The sequence below is a fragment of the Pan troglodytes genome, chromosome 5 (genome assembly GCF_028858775.2).
Source record: "Pan troglodytes isolate AG18354 chromosome 5, NHGRI_mPanTro3-v2.0_pri, whole genome shotgun sequence".
NCBI classification, from domain to species: Eukaryota; Metazoa; Chordata; class Mammalia; order Primates; family Hominidae; genus Pan; species Pan troglodytes.
In genome coordinates this window covers 144,778,647-144,800,929 of record NC_072403.2, presented here as the reverse complement: position 1 = coordinate 144,800,929, position 22,283 = coordinate 144,778,647, and the positions used below count along the sequence as shown (strand labels likewise).

Sequence of the window (22,283 nt, the reverse complement as noted above, 5' to 3'; positions counted from 1 at the left end):
CCAACCAACTCAACACCTTCCCCACTTTTGCCCAACTATTCCCTTGACCTCACTAATGCTTTATATGAAGTATATACCTCAGTTTGTGACTTAGAGTACTCCTAAAGAAACCTTTCCGCAGATCACATTTGTGTAAATCAAATCACATTCATTATCCTGCAGTAAACGCAGTCTAAAAGGACAGATTCCTCAGTGCTGTGCTTAATCACACCCAAATTTACAAACCCAATAAATCAAGACATCAGTGCATCTGACTGTCTTCTGGTGTAGAACACGTGTGCATTTGCTCCTTAGCAAGTTCATGGTGTTCCAGTACTTGACATAATAAGTCTAGGAGCCACAAAGAAGACTCTCTGAGGAACTGCACGTCTGAAGAGAAGATGTGGGCGTGAACTTGAATCAGCTAGAATACTGGGGGTCAGGAGGAAACGAGGAATGAGACTTGTGTTGGGACTTTGGGGGAGTTCTGCAACTATTCAGAAACAGTCTCCAAAACAATCCATTTTATTTCAGTAGAAATTTCTAAATCTCTTAATTTCCCAAGGAACTGACGAATAAGATGATAAAGATAGATATTAGACAAACTAGGGTGAGGAATAACTTTTAAAGTTTCTCTCAATTATTGAGCATTTTAGATGCCCATTTTTTTCTGCCCCAATTCAACTCAAGAAATATAAACACCATGTCTCCCAGATGACATATGTAAGTCACATTTATTATGTCCCCAAACGCTTATATAACAAGCCTTCGGTTTCACAGCAAGTGGCGAAGTTGATGGTAAAATGTTGTTTTTATTTTCCTCCTCCTGGTAGATGCTTGTGTGAAGTGATGGAACTCCTTATCCTACCTTTTATATGCCGTGGCATGTGGGAATGCAGTCATAGCAGAGAAGACTTGAGTATATTGAGTGAAGGACCTTAGGTATGGAGAGGTAGAGGACTGGTGAAGGAAGCAGGAAAATTAGTAAGTGGCCTTCCTCTCCTGTACTCTGCACTCCAACTTTCAGGGAAAAGTAGTTGTAGTCAATCTCTCAGGGTATTGGTTAATTCTTCCTTCCAGTTTAAATGGTTCATGGGTCAACTGTTGACCTCCTCTGCATAAGACAGCCTTGAGCAATCGCCTCCTGAGCAGCAGGCTGGGCAAGGTTCCACATTCCATGGTCCTTTGCTGGAGGAGTGGGACACAGGAAGAGAGACAGAAAGCATAAGAGACTGCTTGCAGTCCACTAAGCCAAGAGTACTTTTGCTTCTGCATATCTCAAACATCTGAAAGCCTATGCAGGTTTCTGTTTACGGGAGAAACTATCAAGGATGCCAGCAAAATACACACCAGTTTCCTAATTTCCAAGTGTCTATGACAAAGTAAGAGCTTTCCATTTCCAGCACCAAAATACATAACATTGCATCTGATGTGCTGCTTATTTATTCTCTTTAAACTTTTAATTCAGAAGCTCAACTTGTCTTAAATGGCTTAAAGCCCAAACCAACACAGCAGTTACAGCTCTCTGACATATTGTTTGTAACCAGAAAAATCAGCAAAGCCAGAAGCTTTCTGCTGTGAGCACTTTTGTTTCCCCTCTTTTGTTTTATTAACCTCTCCACAGCTGGTGCAGTTGAAAACACTCTTTCATCACATGCTTAGCAGAAGTTCAAGTGTAGCAGAGAATGCAGCCAAGAATCTGTCTGCTGGATTCACTGTCAGAATGTCATGTTTCACTTCTAACTTAACTCCTATCTGATACAGATGACGGAAACAGACAAAGCAAATCTGCAACAGGGAGGGCTCTCTCTCTGGACCCTCTCAAACTGATTAATAATCCAAGGATTCGAGGACAAGTCAAATAGCAGAGTAGTAATATTTTCACATTAATATAAGAATTCAGGATTCACAGGATTTTCTGCTTGTCCATACTTTTTTTTTCTGATGTAGTAAACAGCCTACAGATCACAAAGCTGCTGAATTATGAAGCAATAATGCACTCTTGTCTGACACTACTTAGAATTTATAAAATAGATTAAAAATTAAAATAGTATCAAAAATTTACCAGACTTCCTGTTTCCTTCTTTATTTTAACGAAGCATTTATATTCCTAGTCTTTGTACATCAATATCTTTTTTGTAGGCTAGGGAGTCTTTATCAGAATTGGTTACTACTCAGGTAAATACACACTTATATACTATTGCTACAAGGTGATTATTGGCTGTTGGAATTTTTTTAATGACATTAGATGAGTACTCAAGTTACTTTTCTTGGAGACAGGATACATTTTCAGAAGCATTTCCCAAACTGCCTGGCTTGGATAAAAGTTTGCCTTTATTATAACAGAAGTATTTTAGCTTCTTTCCTAATATGTTCATAATTATAAAAATACTTCAAATTTAGTGAACTATTGTTGGCTCCATCTCCCAAATGTAGGAACACACAATCCTTTTTCTGTTGTGACATTCAATTCATAAGCACATTAACAGAAATTAAGTATCTCCTAACACTTGAGAAAAGGTAATACCTAAGTGATGTCTCAGCCATATTATCCTTTCCCCCAGAACTTCCAAACTGCCTCAGGACCCAGGGATCAAAGTGTTAGCACCCGGCAGAGCACGAAACTTTAAGAACTTCAGAAGTCCTGCCGATGGTCCAAGTTCCTGCCATATATATTTCTAAATATTTTAAATATCACTGCTAGTATCATAGTGGAAATATTCATTTTACAAATATTTATTGAGGACTTATGACATACCAGATACTGTTCTAGGTCCTGGCTGAGCTAGTCCTAAATGAAATAGATAAAAATACCTGCAATGAAAAGAAGTGGACAGATTCTGGTTGCGTTTTTGAAATAAAGTAATTAGGACTTGCTGATGGATTTGGTGAAGGGAGAAAGAAGAGAGAGAATTCAAGGAAACCTCATAAGTTTCTTACTCAAGCAACTGCTAGATGAAGGTGCTATTTATTTACATGGGGGAGAATGGGAAGGAGTGGGTTTGCAAAGGTACGTTTCACAGTAGACTTGAATTCACAGAAACATATATGGTAAAACCTATGAGAAAACTTTCAAAAGAACACAGAATCACTTACCCTACCTATGTGCCAATTCTTCATCTATAAATCTGGGACATTAATATCTACCACACATAATTCAAGAGGTTGTGGTAATAATCCAACATGGTAACAGATATGAAGTTATTGTTATTGTTGGAGAAACATGGGTCGCTATCACTAACACCATCACCCAGATTTCTGGGAACCATTATATTTGGTTCTTCTAGGCTCTCACCAGATAGGAATGTGGGTGGTGGAAGCTCATAGAACAGAGAAGAGTTGAAACAGTGGAAGGTAAGATCAGCAATTAAAATCTCCCCAAAATTAGGAGACTGTAGAGATGGTCTGTACATCAATTACAACATTTCAGAAATGGTTTCTCAACCAATCACTTTTTTTTATTATTATTATTATTTTTTTGAGATGGAGTCTAGCTCTGTCTCCCAGGCTGGAATGAGGTGGTGCAATCTTGGCTCACTGCAACCTCCACCTCCTGGGTTCAAGCGATTCTCCTGTCTCAGCCTCCCAAGTAGCTGGGATTACAGGCACCTGCCACCATGCCTGACTAATTGTTTCACCATGTTCGCCAGGCTGGTCTCGAACTCCAGACCTCAAGTCATCCACCTGCCTCGGCCTCCCAAAGCACTGGGGTTACAAGCGTGAGCCACCTTGCCCAGCCCCACTTTTCTTAACATTAATGAAAAACTGGACCAATTTTGACATTGTTTTACATTAGATAAATAGGATTAAGATAAATTGCAATTGGATAAATTGCAATTAAACTGTCTTATCTAATATAATTATGAAAGGCAAGATAAAGGGCAGAGAAAAGGAACAAATGATTTCATTCATATGCCTCACTCATTTTCACATTTCCCCACTCATGACTTTGGGCAAGTTGAGTCTTTGCATCTATAAGACATGGATCATGAATGCACTGATTACACCTTACTGAGTTGTGGAAAGAATCCAAAGAAACAATGCATGTGAGCATGCTCTTCGAATGGGTGTTATTTTACCAGCAGAACATATAGAAGGTACACAGTGGAAAAACTATTTGCAGGCTACAGTTAATTATTTGTTTTATATCTTCTTACTTCACCCCATGGCAACCACAGCATCTTGTATGTATTCCAAAGCATTTACCACCCTTCACTGGATTAAATGAATTATTATTGAAGGTAGCAGATGACAAAAATATCATGTGTCTAATATACTGTACCTAGAGGCTTAAGTTCAAAGCTTTGGCACGATTCCTAAGGTACTTTGCACCTTCCACACCATACCAACCAACCCTAAAAATTCTAAGTAGTTCAAATTCTATGCCAATATTTCTCAGCTTCCTCCTTTCCCCTCTGTTACGGAATGAATAATTTAACTTACTGAAGCTTAATAAAAAGTAGACAGCATCGTATAGTGGTTGAAAGCATAGAATTAGAGTTAGGCTGCTTGGGTTTGAAACCTAGTTATATGACTAACTTTTAGCAATTTATTTAACCATTTTGTACTCAAGCAAGATAAGGAAACTGATAATACCCATTCCATTTCCAGGGTTGTCGTTAGGAGTAAATAAGTTGTTACTTATTTAAAGTGCAGAGAACAGTGCTTGGCACCTAGTATGAATTCAGTAAGCATTAGATGACATTATGTCCTCAGAATATGATATGGCATCTATAATAGAAAAAAAATTAGGCATGGATTTATTCATGTGACTACATCTTAATACTATTGCGTAGAAAATTACTACGAAAGATCCTTGTCACTAAAACAGGAAAGATTTAAAGCTCAGTTAGAATGTTTACATACAAAACGGATTGATTAAACAAACATTTGTGAGATGTATACCAAGCACCAAGGATGGTGTCCATGTAGGGAGTATAAAAGCAAACATACTCAAACCCTGTCCTTGAGCAATTCACACTGCAGTCAGAAGAATCAGTTAGAATTATTAAAATTAAATGATATTTATTTGTTTATGCTAACCTAATTCCAAACTTTCTTACATAAGTAACACAATGTGAAAGGTGCTAGAACAGACAGAAGCACAGAGAACAGTGTTGGGGAATTCTGAGCAGGTGGCATAACTTGGGGGAAGCCATTTGCAGAGCCATGAAAAGAGGAGGAATTGAAAGTGACCTATGGTACTAGATAAAATGGATTAAAAGCACTTCTAAGAAAAGATGATGCTAGGTCAGAGTCTTAAATGATAAGAAGAAACTTTATTAGATCGGACAATTGGGGAGCAAAGGATAGGTATTTACAGGTCAATAAACAAGAAGATGCATGAAAGGATGATGTAACCTGGGGGTCTGTGGAACTAAATATGGCAGAAATGAAGAGTGTGTCTGCACACATGGAAGGAGTTGAGGGTAGAGAGTTTGTCAAGGGTCAAACTATGCACAGTGGGGTACATTAGGTTTAGAAGTGTGGTCTTAGTGCTAAAGTAATGAGATAGCTTTGAAGGATTTGAGCAAAGGGACATTATTATCAGAAGCATGTTTTTGAAATATCTGACTCTGACAACATCCTCACCCCATGCCCAGGCTTCTTTACTCCCCTTCTCCTGCTCTGTATTCCTCCATGGCACTTAACACCACTTGATACATTATTTGATGTGTTGGTTGTCAGTCTCCCCCAACCAGAAAGTAAGCTTCGTAAGGACAGATAATAAGTACCTCTCTCGCATTAAACATTTAATGAGGAAATAAATAGCTGGCATATGAGGCAGATTCCATACAACTTCGTACCTTCCCACTCACCCACTTATTTAGTTTACTTTTCTTCTGGAGAGCAAGCTTTTTTGGTGGAGTAGCCAACATTCTGTTAACATGAGAATTAAAATCTTAAGCAGGACCAGGTGAGGTGGTTCATGCCTGAAATCCCAGCACTTTGGGAGGCCAAGACAGGAAAATCATCTGAACCGAGGCATTTGAGACCAGCCTGGGCAACATAGCAATATCCCATCTCTATAAAAAATGTAAAAATTAGCTGGGCAAGGTGGTTCACACTTAGCTATCCCAGAGGCTAAGGTGGATGCCTTGAGCCCAGGAATTCGAGACTGCAGTGAGCCATGATTGTGCCACTGCACTCTAGCCTGGGCAATAGAATGAGACCCTGTCTCTAAAACAATAAAATAAAGTAAAATTTTAAGCAGGATTCTCATGGTTACTCTTTCCAATTAGCATTAAGAAAAGCCACTTAAATATCAATAATCCATTGTGACTATTTCCTCAAATAAAAAGGTTAAGCATCGGCCAGGCTCGGTGGCTCATGCCTGTAATCCCAGCACTTTGAGGGCCGAGGCGGGTGGATCACGAGGTCAGGAGATGGAGACCGTCCTGGCTAACACGGTGAAAGCCCGTCTCTACTAAAAATACAAAAAATTAGCCGGGCGAGGTGGCGGGCGCCCGTAGTCCCAGCTACTCGGGAGGCTGAGGCAGGAGAATGGCGTGAACCCCGGAGGCGGAGCTTGCAGTGAGCCGAGATCACGCCACTGCACTCCAGCCTGGGTGACAGAGCGAGACTCCCTCTCAAAAAAAAAAGAGGTTAAGCATCTAGCATTATCCAAAATAGATCTCAAAGGCCACGTGCTTTTAAAAACAGGTAGAAATCGTGTGATAGAATAGCGTTATTTAACATTTCATTTCAAAGAATTAATAAAAGCTCATCATTTCTACAGTTTTGTTTTACTCTAATACCTTTAGGAAGAAATATAATGCGATGATTTCTGAATTAGGACGCCTTGACAGTAAGAGTGTTTTTGTAATCTATAACTTTAATCCCTTAAATGTACATTAAGCCAGGTGAGGTGGCACGTGCCTGTAATCCCAGCAGTTTGGGAGGCCGAGGCGGGTGATTACTTGAGGCCAGGAGTTCACAACCAGCCTGGCCAACATGGCTAAACCCCGTCTCTACTAAAAATGCAAAAATTACCCAGGTGTGGTGTGGTGTGCACGCCTGTAATCCCAGCTACTCGGGAGATGAGGCACGAGAATCACTTGAATCTGGGAGGCGGAAGTTTCAATGAGCCGAGATGGCTCCACTGCACTCCAACCTGGGCAACAAAGCAAAAACTCTGTCTCAAAAAAAAAAAAGACAAAAACAAAAAACATTAAATTCCTTAAATATATAGAATGCTTGCATACTGAAATAATTATTTAGTTAATTATATTTAGTGAAGTTTTAACACAGGCAATTCAAGAGGGCCATCTAAGATCCACCAGGTTTTCCTGAATTAGGCATGCTTTCATCGCTTCATTGTTTCCTGAAATTTTCTTACCACTTGGGTGAAATCAATTGGATTTCACTGTGCCATATGCGTCATGAGTCTGAGCTGCTTTGGGACGTTTATTTATTTCTGGCCTTTGATCACCAGTCTTGTCCCCTCATTCTGAGTAGGAAAATTCCATGCTTGATTCTGTCAACCCACATCCTGCAGCCCTGAAAGCACAGGATGTAATTTTCCCTTGCCATCTCCAGAGCATTTTAAGCTGCTCATGTCTCACTCCTTGATGACTTCCAAGACCCTCTCTCTGGTTGTATCTCTTGAAAGAGGCCAGCTGGGGCTTCCCTGGCTGCCCCCATTGACTGACCCTGGTTTCTCCTATGCCTGTTCATGCTAGGTCTCATTTTACCAAGTCCAAATTTGGTAAACCACAGTGGGCCCACTCTCCATCGTCAGTTCAAAGCAGTCCCCTACTTATCATTGCTGTCACTTGCTTAATATTTAGGGGACTACTTTAGATTTCTTTTCTTTGGGAAATTGCTCGGCTGGAATGTGATCTCCAGAGTTTAAAATTCAATCCGTTGTTTGCTGTGACTCAGAAGCAATTACTATTCCCACCCAGAAGAAAATTTTTCTGAAATAAGTACCCTTTAGAAAAGACAAATTTAAGAAAAGTTGTCCTTTTTAAAAGCCAAGGAAACAATTTAAATACTATTACTGAAAGACTTTAAAGCAAAATGTGTGTCTTAAATGTTGAATAAAAAAATTAGGTGTTTAAATTCAATCCTGAAAATTAAAAATAACAAAATAAAGAAGGAACAAAAAAGAAAAGGAAAAAGATTAGAGGTAAAAGCAGAACTCCAAAGAATAAGTAAAGAGTGCCTTACATTTTTCCATGATATTAAGTGACTGTGCTGATGTAGCTTTTGAAATGTCAGGAACTGCAAAGGGTCTGGGATGTTTAGACCCCACTTGTAAGTTAACAAGCTAGCTAGACACAGTTCTGTAAATGTCAGAGAACATGAGACTTCTGGGTCAGAGACAAAAGGCTCTGTTACTCACAGCACAGCAGGCAACATGAGCTTCACACTCCCGTTGGTTCCACCTTGTCCCCCAAGTGGCATGGGAGTGATGCAGGTAGACCCAGGTGAGTGCTACACAGAGTTAGTTGGTCTGTGTTGTAACCGAGGAATTCCAAACTTAGGAAAACCCTAATCTAATAAGGGCTGCTAACAAATCTTCTTATCCTTTTCTAGTGAGAGCTATTATCTTTATTATCCTAGTCAGAAAGAAAATCTTCCATCTATCCCACAGGGATCTCTATCTTTCAGGGATGTTTGCAAACATGCATGGCCAACAGCCTTGAAAAGGTAGTCTGAAACAAAAACGGTCAGAAGATATGCAGAAATGATATGAAGAAGTGACCTAAACAATACCTGTACCTTGATGTCATTTTTAGAAATATAAAAATTTTGCTGAAATTTTATAGGAACTATCACTCAAAATTATAAAACTTCATTACAGAGTTCATCAAAGCACAAACATAACCACCATTAGTTCAACAAATATTTTGAAACTCAAAACTAGCAGAATCTTTAAAAGTAATTTTAAAATATGACATATTAAGTACTTTTTACATCTGGCAAAACATAAATTTACTTCATAAGACAGGATGTTCAACTAATATATACGACTTGACATTAAGGCATAAAAACATCTATGGGCTGATACAAAGTAAATGAACAATAAGGACAATAGTGAGGATTTTTACAATTATGTACATTTCTAGGGGTAAGTGTTTTTATTTTTATATAGAAACTTGAGGCCGGGCGCATTGGCTCATGCCGGTAATCCCAGCACTTTGGGAGGCCTAGGCAAGCCAATCATTTGAGGTCAGGAGTTCGAGACAAGCCTGGCCAACATGATTAAACCCTGTCTCTACTAAAAATACAAAAAACTAGCCAGGTGTGGTGGCACATGCCTGTAATCCCAGCTAGTCAGGAGGCTGAGCCAGGAGAATCACTTGAACTCGGGAGACAGAGGTTGCAGTGAGCCAAGATCGTGCCACTGCACTCCAGCCTGGGCAACAGAGTGAGACTCTGTCTCAAAATAAAGAAACTTGAAGAGAAAACCTACTACATTAAAAATGTAAAGGTGGATATACAATGATGGTTTTACATCTTTTCCTTTCCTCTTATAACTTAAGCACCATCTGCGTGCTCCCCACTCTTAGCTAGTGTGTCTCTTATTTCACTGAGAAAAGAGAATTGATTAAATGAGAACCATGTCATTTTCCATCAAATTTACCAGCCTACCTATCCATATCTGTATCCTTTGTCTTCCTCCTATTAAACTGAATTGAATCTTCCTTCTCTCTTTTAAGGCTATTTTATACCCCAATCTCACCCCTCTTGAGCTTTTTCAGAGACTTTTTCTTGCAACTGTCCCCTCCCTCTCTCCCACATCATCAATTCTTTCATTATTACTGGCTCATTCTTATCACTATGTAAACGTGCTTCCAAAATGTCTTGAGAAAAACCTCCCTGGGCTTCAGGTCCTCTTTCAGCTTCCCCCCAATTCCCTACTTCCTCAAAAGAGTTCTCTAAATAGTCATTGTCTCTACCCCCTCAACTTCCTGTCTCCTCACCCAGTGATTCTTCTATCCACCACTTCACTGAGGTCACTATTGTATAGGTCAACTTTGTTAGTAGCATATAGATAAAATTCCAATTCATGACGCTAGTTTATAAGTAAACAATTGTACTCAAAAACATAACAATCAGCTGTCTACGTTATAAAATACAGACAATCCTGTCTTCTCTACCTCACAGGGTTGTGAATCAAATGACATTGTGAAAGTAAATATTTCAATAAGCCACAATGTACAACATATGTAAGTGTTATTATTTTCAAAGTCATGGATTTTTATAGTTCTTATCAAAGGCATGGATTTCTATAGTTCTTATCAAACCCTACTGTAACCTCAGAAACTAGAAAATAGTTCATTGTCCACAGACATTTTTTGAACAAATAAATGAATGAACTGAAACACTTGGTTTTGTGGAGAATTGTGGCTGGAAATGACCAGAAGCACCCAACTAGAGTGATGTTAAAGAACATAGCAGAACCTAGAAACTATACTTTTTTTTTTTTTTGAGACAGAGTTTCACTCTTGTTGCCCAGGCTAGAGTATAATGGCGTGATCTCAGCTCTCCGCAACCTCTGCCTGTCGGGTTCAAGAGATTCTCCTGCCTCAGCCTTGCAAGTAGCTGGGATTACAGGCACGCGCCACCATGCCCGGCTAATTTTTTTGTGTTTTTAGTAGAGATGGGATTTCTCCATGTTGGTCAAGCTGTTCTCGAACTCCCGACCTCAGGTTATTTGCCTGCCTCAGCCTCCCAAATTGCTGGGATTTCAGGTGTGAGCCACTAAGCCCAGCAGCACCTAGAAACTATAAGCAAAAAAGTTATTCCTTCCATAGTAACAAGCAGAACACCCATCTAACACCTTGAATAACCAACAAGCTCTCATTTTGTTCAAGAAATTATCTGAGCCTTCAAAGAACCGTTCTTGTCTAAGTTCCCATTTAACTGAGAAGCTGTCTCACACAGTCACACAGCAAATAAAGATAACAAATACACACGCCTCTGTATTTGTATTTGTTACACAAAAAAGAGGTGCTTTTTGTGCTTAGCCAAGACTCAAACATCAAGGCCATCAACTAAAATAGCCAACGTAAAACATGATAAACTCAGTAAAATATATTTCTTATCATCTGGTAAGTCATTTCTTTAGGATACAGTTAAAATAAACTGATCAACATCTTGAGGCCCTGAGCTACATACGTCATAATAGCCTACTTTGCAAAACCACACTTAAATTATCATGGTCTATCTATCAAATATTTAAATTTTGGTGGCCCACATGATGATATTCTCCAAGTCTTTGAAAACTTCTCTACATAGATTAATGAGGCACTTGGAGGCATGACTGGTCAGCATCAGATTGAAAATAAATGTGCTGTTTCCAGATATTTCCTTCAGGATTGGCTGACACCAGTCTACCATGTAACAGTTTATGGGGGAGAGCAAGAAAGCTTGACTTAAGAACAGCCCTGCCGCCAGAGTAAACAGTGCGACAAACCAAGGAAACTTAAAGCACATGCCTTATTGTCAAGTTTAACTTGTTTGACACCCAAACAGCCATCCCAGCTTCTAAAAACTCATTTCTGTTTCAATAATTTATACTGAATCATGAAGATAAAACAAATACATTTGTTCACATAAATATACGGTAATTATAACTGCTGCCAAAGAACTCAATTTGTCACTGTTCCCATGTACTATATGGGAAATTGTTAGAAGTAATAATAATGACAGAGAAACATCACAGAGAAATGTGACCAAAGCAATATCAGTCAGGAGCTAAGTATGACACATTCTATTTCTTTCTAAACTACAGATAAACCTGTATGTACCTAAAATATAAGGTGATATCATTTTACCAATATATTCTCTCTTCCTATATATCTTACATACCATCCTCCTGAGTTATAGTGTACAAATCTTTGAAAGACATGAAGAATTATAGTTGAAAATTATAAAGAGAAAAAATAAATCACAAAGATTATAACATGAAAATTATTTCAATAGTAGAAAAATATATTTATATAGAAATGTTACTATATTAAATAATATATCTTATTCTTATATATACACATATGTACATAAAAGACTAGAATAAAATATACTATAAGTTTTTTATGGGGTTATGCTGCAGTGACAAATAATCCCAGAATTCCTTCATCTGTTATATTCTCATCTGTTATGTATTTGGGAGTGATTTATAGTGATTTACACTAATAAAGGTTTAATTCTTGCTCTAGTTTCATGTCAGTTGTAGCTCTGTTTTGAGTCTTCTTTGTTCTACTTATTTGTACAAAGTAACAGCCATTTTTCAGTGCTTTGTTCTTCGCATGGTCAAGAGAAAAAAGCTAAAGAGAAACGAAGTGCTGACTTTTAAAGGTTGCACTCAGAAGCAGCCCATCATTTCCATCACATCTCATTGGCCAAAGCAGGTCCCATAGACAAGACTCACTTTACTGGAGCAGCAGGAACAATCCCCTCACAAGGAGGACCCCACACATCACATGGAGAAGTAGCGACTACTAGAAAAAATAATATAATTTACAGCAATAACCATTATCTCTTGGTGGTGATATTAGGGCTATTTTTCTTTTTCTTTCTTATACTTGTATATTGGTTCCTTTTCTATATAATGAACACGTGTTACTTTTAAAAGAAGAAAAAGTAAATGTCACACACAAAAAGAAATCTATTGAATCATACCACATCATTCACCTCCCACTTCACTTTCCTCCTGTCATCTGTGATGAAGTGTGTTCTGATGTATCATTGGCCGTGGGTGTTGATCTGTTGGGCTGTCCATTCTTTCTCACTGAGTCATGTGTAGGCTTCCTTTTCAGGCCACACAGCACTATAAAATCGACCTACGAACAGTATCAATTACATTACTGAAGAGTGGATATTGGTGCGTAGCCCAGTGGTTCTCAGCTCAGGACAATTTTCTTTTCCAGAGGTTATTCTCGATGTCTGGAGACATTTATGATTGTTACAACTTGAGGGCAGGAGGTGCTTTGGTAACTAGTGGCTAGAGGAAAGGGATGCTGCTAAAGGCAGCCCCCCCTCAATGTAAAATTATCTGGCTCAAAATGTACAATAAGTACCAAGGTTAAGAAACCATGTGGTCCCATGATAACATGATTCCTACTTTAAAAGACCACTGAGAATCTTGCAAGTGCTTTGACACTCAAGTCCTTCAGCCTTCAGGCCATGCATAGTGATTTCCTAGAGGCTGACTATCACATAAATGTGATCTATGGCTGAAGATGGTGCTGGGAGCTGGATTTATTGACAAATCAAAGCACACAATCACATAGCTTAAGGACTTTTGCCATCAGGACTTAGGGGTTAATACTGAAAATTATTTAGAAATAATGTCTGGGTGATGACTGTGAGATTGATTCTTAAGAGAAATTGCTCTGGTATTTTGCACAGGAAATTGTTGCTGACATGAGGAAGAGTATTTGGAAACAAGCAAAGAATGTTGTGACAGTTTGTCAGTCATGAGTAACTGGAAATCATACAGTTATTACCATCATTTGTGTACATGTCTGTCACTTTACCTTCATCTGTTATGTATTTGGGAGATGGAGGAGAACAAGAGTGAGATCACCACAATATTTAGAGGTATCTTGTAACATTTGTATTACACATTGTGTTCTCAAAGGTTATTAATTGACTACAATCAATTCTAAATTTAAAACAAATGTTACACAAATTTCTCAATTTAAGAGATTATTTTATAAAAGCTCCTACTTATAAACATTATTTTGAAATAATTAAAATGTGATCCATGTCCTCTTCAACTTGCCGTATCTTTCTCTATGCCCTATACTAGAAGTTTCTTCCCACCAAAACTCAGTGCCCTCTTTTTGCCATCTTTCCTATGCCAGAATTCCATATCCTCACAAAATACTCACTCCTTCCTACCTAGTATGTGAATAAGGATCGCTATGCCTATAACACTTCCCACAGTGTTTAACTGTGTCTTCCCACTCAATTATGGCCTCTAAAAAGGAGGCCACTTTGTAACCCAGATGTTTATGTAATGTCCAGTACACCGCAAGTATTAATTGCTGATTTTATGTTAATATATCCTCTGAATGACCAGATTTCATTGTAAAGGAAAAATGAATCTGAGGTTTTTTCTATATTAAGAGAAGAATAACTAGCCTTTCAAAAGAATACATATGCTGACCCAAAGGAATAAATATCTAATAGTAAAGTTCCACCCAGAGAGATAGTAGAATAGGAAATAAATTTTGAGGCAAAAGAGGCTTCCTAGGTTCAATTCATTACTTAAAGGCAATGGCCTACTCCAACATGACCAGGCCTTGCTCTGCAATAAAGAACTAAAGCTACATCTAGCATATTGTCCATTACTTGGGTTCCTGAAACTAAGAAATAGTTTTCTTAAAATTATGGCTGATGAAATTCTAACACATATTGCAAGGAGATGGCCAAAAAAATATTTATCTGCATGTTAACAATACCAGCTTGATTTAGGATATATTTGTCATTGATATTTTTAAACATATACCTAAACACTACACAGAATTCTTCTCAATTTCACAGTTTATTAAGTTATATTTTTATAAAATAATATGATAGTTTGCTGCTTTTATGGGAGGGGGGATTCGACTTTCATTTGAACTTTCTAACAATACACACTCTGGCAATAGTTGCTATATCTTTCCCCTGGTTGCCCTTAATCTTAATGGCTACACTTAATTTTTGGTGCTCTTGATGATATTTAATTTACCATTTTATTGTGTACTTTCTTCTGTTGATAACAAATAACGTTTTTGACATATGTCATCTTTTCCACTGAAAGTTCCTTGAGGGAAGGATTAGATTGCAGACAAGTGTTACCAGTTCATCAATGGGTTGTGTTTCCAAAGTCATATCTTTTCAACGGATATTTATTGATCAGCTATCCCATGCTAGATTCTGTGCTAAACATTGGAATAAGCACACTTACTTAATTGGAAGTTGATTTGTTAAAACTCAGAATGCATTTTTCCATAAAAGCAGTACTTTAAAAGGAAGTTAAAATCCCACATGATCCCCACAAATCAATTATATATGTCACATGATTCCATTGCATTCATTTTATGTTCCTATTAGGTTGGTGCAAATGTAACTGTGGTCTTTGCATCGTTGAAATTTTTCATTTGACATTTGAATACATTCTTAAATAAATGTGGATATGTTATACATCATTTTGATGCACATTTCTCATTTTTTAACTAATAAAAATTATTACTAATAAATAATTACTAAAAATATTATTACTAAAAAAATTACTAATAAAAAAGTAATAATAATTACTTGCTGTTTATTTTATATTTATTTTAGACTTTGGAAATGTTGTTAGACAAAAAGCAAATTCGAGCAATGTTCTTACTCAAGTTCAAAATTGGTCGTAAAGCAACAGAGACAACTCACAACATCAGCAACGTATTTGGCCCAGGAACTGCTAATCAACGTACAGTGCAGTGGTGGTTCAAGAAGTTTTGCAAAGGAGACGAGAGCCTTGAAGATGAGGAGCGTAGTGGCGGGCCATCAGAAGCCGACAGCAACCAACAGAAAGCAATCATCGAAGCTGATCCTTTTACAACTGCACTAGAAGTTACCGAAGAACTCAATGTCAACGACTCTAAGGTCATTCAGCATTTGAAGCAAATTGGAAAGGTGAAAAAGCTTGATAAGTTGGTGCCTCGTGAGCGGAGTGAAAATCAAAAAAATTGTCAAGTGTGATGTTCTCTTATTCTACACAACAACACGAACCATTTCTCGATTGGATTGTGACATGCAATTAAAAGCGGATTTTATACAGCTGACTATGACCAGCTCAGTGGCTGGACCAACAAGAAGCGCCAAAGCACTTCCCAAAGCCCAACTGGCACCATAAAAAGGTCATGGGCACTGTTTGGTGGTCTGCTGCCAGTCTGATCCACTACGGCTCTCTGAATCCCATCGAAACCATTACATCTGAGAAGTATGCGCAGCAAATCGATGAGATGCGCCGAAAACTGCAACACCTGCAGCCGGCATTGGTCAACAGAAAGGGCCTAATTCTTCTCCACAATGCCTGACCGCTCTTCACACAACCAAGGCTTCAAAAGTTGGAACAATTGGGTTACCAAGTTTTGCCTCATCCGCCATTTTCACCTGACCTCTTGCCAAGCGACTACCACTTCTTCAAGCCACTTGACAACTTTTTTCATGGAAAACCCTTCCATAACCAGCAGGATGCAGAAAATGCTTTCCAAGATTTCATCAAATACCGAAGCACGGATTGTTATGCTATAGGAATAAACAAACTTATTTCTCATTGGCAAAACTGTGTTGGTTGTAATGGGTCTGGTTTTGATTAATAAAGATTGTTTAAACCTAATTATAACGACTTAAAATTCATGGTCTGAAACACAATTACTTTCTAAAAAATTTTTATTATTATTATACTTTAAGTTCTGGGATACATGTGCAGAACGTGCAGGTTTGTTACATAGGTATACACGTGCCATGGTGGTTTGCTGCACCTATCAACCCATCATCTACATTAGGTATTTCTTCTAATGCTATCCCTCCCCTAAGCCCCCCACCCCCCGACAGGCCCCAGTGTGTGATGTTCCCCTCCCTGTGTCCGTGTGTTCTCATTGTGAAACAGCAATTACTTTTACATCAACCTAATAGAAGAAGAAAATTTAAATTATGGCACATCAAAATGTTTTCTACAAATGGTAGAAAACAAATAGTGTTATCATATTGCAATGAACAAAAGAGGAGCTGAATTTATTCCCCACTCCGTACTCCCAGGGTGGATCTTGTCTCCTCTGAGTCAATCAGCATGTGACATTGCCCTGACTGTTCTCTGTGCTTCAGACTGAAGGGAAAGATTCCCTACCCCTTCTGAGGCAGGGAACTCTTCCTTTCTCCATTGGAAATGACCCAGGAAGGGACAGTGCTGATTCCCCCTGGCTGTTCTGTCACACAGGAGAAATAGCCTGGACGGGCTGGGTGTGGTGGCTCATGCCTGTTATCCCAGCATTTTAGGAGGCGAGGTGGTGGATCACCTGAGGTCAGGAGTTCGAGAGCAGCCTGGCCAACATGGCAAGACCCCATCTCTACTAAAGTACAAAAATTACCCAGGCACAGTGGCACACACCTATAGTTCCAGCTACTCTGGAGGCTGAGACAGGAGAATCGCTTGAACCAAGGAGGGGGAGGTTGCAGTGAGCCAAGATGTTGCCATTGCACTCCAGCCTGGCTGACAGAGCAAGACTTTGTCTCAAAATAAAATAAAATAAAATAAAATAAAATAAAATAAAAAAGAAAAAGAAAAAAGAAAGAAAGAAAAAGAAAAGAAAAAAAGAAATAGCCTGAATGGTCCTAGGCAGGGTATGCGAGAAACAGAGAACATGTGCCCTTGACATGGAGACAGCAACATGGGCCATCTCCATGTTGCTAAACTCACCACCTCTGAAGCCTGACTTATTTCTGGGATCTCTAGGATATAATATAATAATTTTCCTTTATGTTAAGCCAGTTTGTGTCAGGTTTTTATTACTTGCAGCTAAAACTATCTTAAACAAACCAGTATCAAACCTTTGGGAATAGAGAACACGGTACTGTTCTATTCTTCTTATTCTAATCCTGGCAATAAGACTTCCTCTATAATTTCCAAGACCTAATTTTTTTCTGAGACTTCACTGGGCAGATATCTTTTTGCTTATAGAGGAATCATTCCTGATTCCTGCTACAGCCCACGGCGCCTCACTTTTTCCCCAAACCAGAAAGAAAAAAAAAAAATCTTCAGATACTAAAGGAGGCAAATGGCATGAAGCCCAGAGACAAGCTATTTTTCTTTTTCCACTTCAAATAATGCTCAAATCTCAGCCAGTTACTTTTCAACGGTTCACCACCACATCTAAAAATCTAAACGTGTGCTGTATTGGTAGTTGCCTTGAATTCCAAATTACCCTGAACACCCGTTCCTAATCATGGAGATCTTGATTGGAACTAAATTTGTTCTCTGTGTAGAAATCACTCATGTTCCAAGAGCAGTTTCTCCTCTGGTCAAATTAGCTGTGTAAATATTACAAATAAAAATATATGTAGGGGCAAGTGGATTACAAAAAGGCATTTCCTTATAAATGATCCATATGACCCCAAATTAGAATGTGTCTTGCAAATAGGGAGAGCCTGGGAAAGATTATTAGACCATAACAACTGGTGCCCATAAACTGCCTTAGACTTGTAGGCCAAATTCTCACCAGGGTAAAGCTTAAAAAAAAAGGATGGCGGGGAAAACAAGGGAAAGAGAGAGAGGAAAGTTTTAGGTATAAAATTTAAAAATCTTAAAATACAGGCCGGGTTTTAAAAAACAAGGGGAGGGATAGTTTGGGAAGAATGCATAGACTAAGGATCTCCTTGCTTTTTTCCAAATGTCTGCCTTTACTGTGTCTCCATCCTATTGTAAGCAATTTAATTCATCCTTTCATAATTTTATAACAACTTGTATTTAAATTTGGGTAGTGCTTAGAAAGAAAATAAACAAAACACACCCAACATCTTTTATCATTACATCAAGCTTAGGGAGAATCTTTAGTGTGGTGCTTTCTTCCCTTATGAAGATAGTCAACCACATTATAAAAGGCTTAAAGGCATGAAAATACATACCTATAGCGCCATTACATTCTGCTGTTTTCCTAGGGAAAATCCTATTTATCCTATGCATGAGTCAGTCCCATGGAACAAAACTGTGAAATTTTGGACATCAAGTCTCAATACAGGGGAAAAGTTCAGCAATAGAATACAATTGCTCTTTTTCCTTTGTCTCCTTCTATTATAACATTGAGTGGGAATTTGTTCATTTGATCTTCATCTAAGGAAAAGAAGTAAACAAATCTTGCTAAGTGTTAAGCCTGTTTCAAACCAACACTCTGACTACCTGGTGTTAGACTCTCAGGCAACAATGATTACACTTTGATGGTATAATTTTCAGAGAATCATGTAGGCTAAAGGAAAGAATTATATACATTTTGTCAGGAGAACTTTCTTTTTGAAATAGAACCACATATATGCTTTATACTATTTATGTGTGTGTAAAATAAAACTATTACTATGAACAGTATTCATTATAAGTAACAAGTAGTGAATTGATTGTAGCTTAGAATAAACTGTCTTACAAGAAATAAGAATATAGATACAAATCATAGTTCAACACTTACCTAAAACAGTTGTTAAAGCCATAGATCAATTCCTCTGAGTTTAGATGTTACACAAATCAATAATTTATAGACCACCACATAATAAATCATGCAAGTTCAAATTAGATACTTATTATTAAAATACCCATCCTATGAAACTCCTAGACACCATCAAAAAATTACTCCATTTGAATGAAACTGCTTAAAAAAGGACTCTGTGTGTGTGTGCGTGTGTGTGTGTGCATGTGTGTGTGTTTCCTTCTTCAAAAAGATGAGGCATCTGTTAGATAAATGTGAATGAGGAAAGACATTCCTTCTTGGCCATATCACATAATGTCTCCGTTTTAACCAAGTATTTTACCATATCATGTCTAACTTTCTCTGCCTTCATTTTAAATGTTCTCCCACCCTCCACTAATCCATCAGATTTCCCACTAATCTCAAACATTCCCTTCCACTCCAGGAGGGTCTTTAAATGTATCCCTCCAGATGCCACACTCAATTTTGCTATTATGATGATGATGACTTTGTTCTTGCTTGAGGAAAGCAGAAAAGTTCAGCCTCACTCCCACCACTATTTTCTTACTTGCCCTAATCCTTTGCATCTTAACTGCCTCCTCTCTCATCACGCCTCAGCAGCCTGATATGTCTCACATCTCTTCATGACAGAATCACACATAAACGAGTCCCTGGTAACTCAGCTCTCACTTGCTTTGATTAACCAGTATTATCATTCTCTTCCCAACCATGCTGTAGACCTACTGAGAGCAAGCACTTTGGTTCTCTCATAGAACAGCAATGTAAGCTACCAAAGTTTGCATGTTGATTGATTCTTCCTATTTTTTTTTTCTGTAAATCCTAGCTACAGAAACTTGTTCCAGAAAATACTTTAGTGGAAAAAAGCAAGTAGCAAAATAGTATACTAGAGTACGCTATAGAGTATAATTTGATTTGTGCTAAAAAAAAATGATATACTTAACATATGTTTCTATAGGCTGTAAAAGTTCTAGAAAAATGTACCTCAAACTGTTCTCAGTAATTACCCCTGGAGAACTAACAGGTAAACAGGGCTTAGGTGAAAAGGCAAGAAGTGATATGGGTTATAAGAGGCTTTAACTTTTCCTTTAAATTTTTTTAATATTTGTAGGCCACAGTGGTTCACGCCTATAGTCCCAGCTCTTTGGGAGGCCGAGGCAAGTGAATCACCTGAGGTCAGGAGTTCGAGACCAGCCTGGCCAACATGGTGAAACTCTGTGTCTACTGAAAATACAAAAATTAGCCAGGCAAGGTGGCACATGCCTGTAATCCCAGCTACTCAGGAGGCTGAGGCAGGAGAATCTCTTGAACCCAGGAGGCAGAGGTTGCAGTGAGCTGGGATGGCACCACTGCACTCCAGCATGGTCAAGAGAGTGAGACTCTGTCTCAAAAAACAAAATTGTGATATTTGCTTTTATAGAATGAGCATTATCATTTTTATAATTTCAAAAACCTGGAAAAAGCAGAGAATTGATAAGTACAAACATTATACCATGTGATTCACTTCAGTTTTTATGAATATTCCATGTTTTCAGAGGTGTTACCCAGCAAGTTTAAAACACAGGGCCAGATCCTGCTACCTGGAGACCTTTGAAATTGGCAGTCCAGCCAATTCAGCCACTTTTAATTCATTCAGTCAATTCGGCCACTATTAATACATTCGAAAAACTTACCGTGTCATAGCTAACTGTTGCTTCTTTGAAGAAGTGCCATATGAAGATAAATATACATTGATAATTCATAAAATTTGAAAAACCTCTCTGTTTATTTGGTTGAATCGATACCTTATAATGCAGGGAAAAATATAAAAGTCATCAGTGACACCTCCCTTGTTGGGTAATCTTTTTATACTATAACCTGGATGGATTCCCTCTGAGACTAGGCCTGTGCATACTCTGGCTGAGAAAGGTTTGACTGACCATCGCCTTAGAGAAATTTGAGACTTGCTGGATTGTGATGGTTCTCAAACTTTAGCAGGCATCAGGATCACCTGAAGGGCAAATAGATTGTTGGCCTCTCCTCCAGAATTTCTGATGCAGTAGGGTTTGGGATGGGGCCCCAATATTTGCATTTCTAACAAATTCCCAAGTGGTAGTGATGCTGAAGCTGCTGCTCCAGGAACCACATTTTGAGAAACACTTTTCCATGGCTACTGAGGCTAACCTTTGTTCTTTACTTTCTCTCTTTTTTTTTTTTTTTTTTTTTGAGACAAGGTCTCACTGTCAGTCAGGCTGGAGTGCAGAGGCACAGACCTCGGCTCACTGCAGCTTCAACCTCCAAGGCTCAAGCTATCCTCCCACCTAAGCCTCCCAAGTAGCTGGAACTATAGATGCCCACCACCATGTCCCGCTAAAGTTTAAAATTTTTGTAGAGACGGGTTTTGCCATGTTGACCAGGTTGTTCTCAAACTCCTGGACTCAAGTGACCCACCTGCCTTGACCTCCCAAATTAATGGGATTACAGGAGAGAGCCATCACACCCAGCCTTGTTCTTTGCTTTTCAAGTAACAAGGAGACTCCTTTTCCCAACTTAAAGTCTATAGCCATTTTGATTCAAATAAAATTGATAAAAAGTAGATTGGCCAATTAATATTTCAATACTTAGAGTAAAATCTCTGGAGCTTTATAATCCCTGGGATTTATTTTTCTTCATCAGATCATTTTCTCTGCCTTACCACAATCAACATTTCTAAATTACCATTTACCTTCTCATCCCCTTCAATTTCTTATCAATTAACTAAAACCAAGAATCCTTGAAATCATATAAGTAGGTTAAAAAAAGGAAAAAAATTTAAAAATAACACACCTAAAAACAAATCATTTTCATCTTCATTATCACCTATTTGAAGGCATAGACATTTCCTGTGAACGTATGTGCTTAAACCCGAAGAGTTTTCTCCACAGCACTTAAAGATTCTGGCAGGTTTCTTGGTCAATGATAGAACAAATTTATTCAAAATGAATTGTAGCCATTTGTTGGATGAAATAATTGGTTGTAACATGAAAATCATATATTCTCGTCATGTTCTTCAGAAGATTTTACTGACTTAAATGATGAGTTAGCAGTTACAAGACGCCTGGTGTCTATGTTAGAAACATACCAGTTGTTCAGGAAGGCAGATTTTCC

General features: G+C 38.3%; 1 long non-coding RNA gene across 1 annotated transcript in view; it reads right to left on the bottom strand.

The window, feature by feature from the left end:
• Positions 1-263: 263 nt before the first annotated feature.
• Positions 264-22,283, bottom strand: part of LOC107975311 (uncharacterized) — a 48,007-nt gene continuing 25,987 nt past the window's right edge. Inside the window, exon 3 of the long non-coding RNA XR_001718741.3 lies at positions 264-1,167. This is a non-coding gene — a long non-coding RNA (uncharacterized LOC107975311). The remainder of the gene's footprint in view (positions 1,168-22,283) is intronic.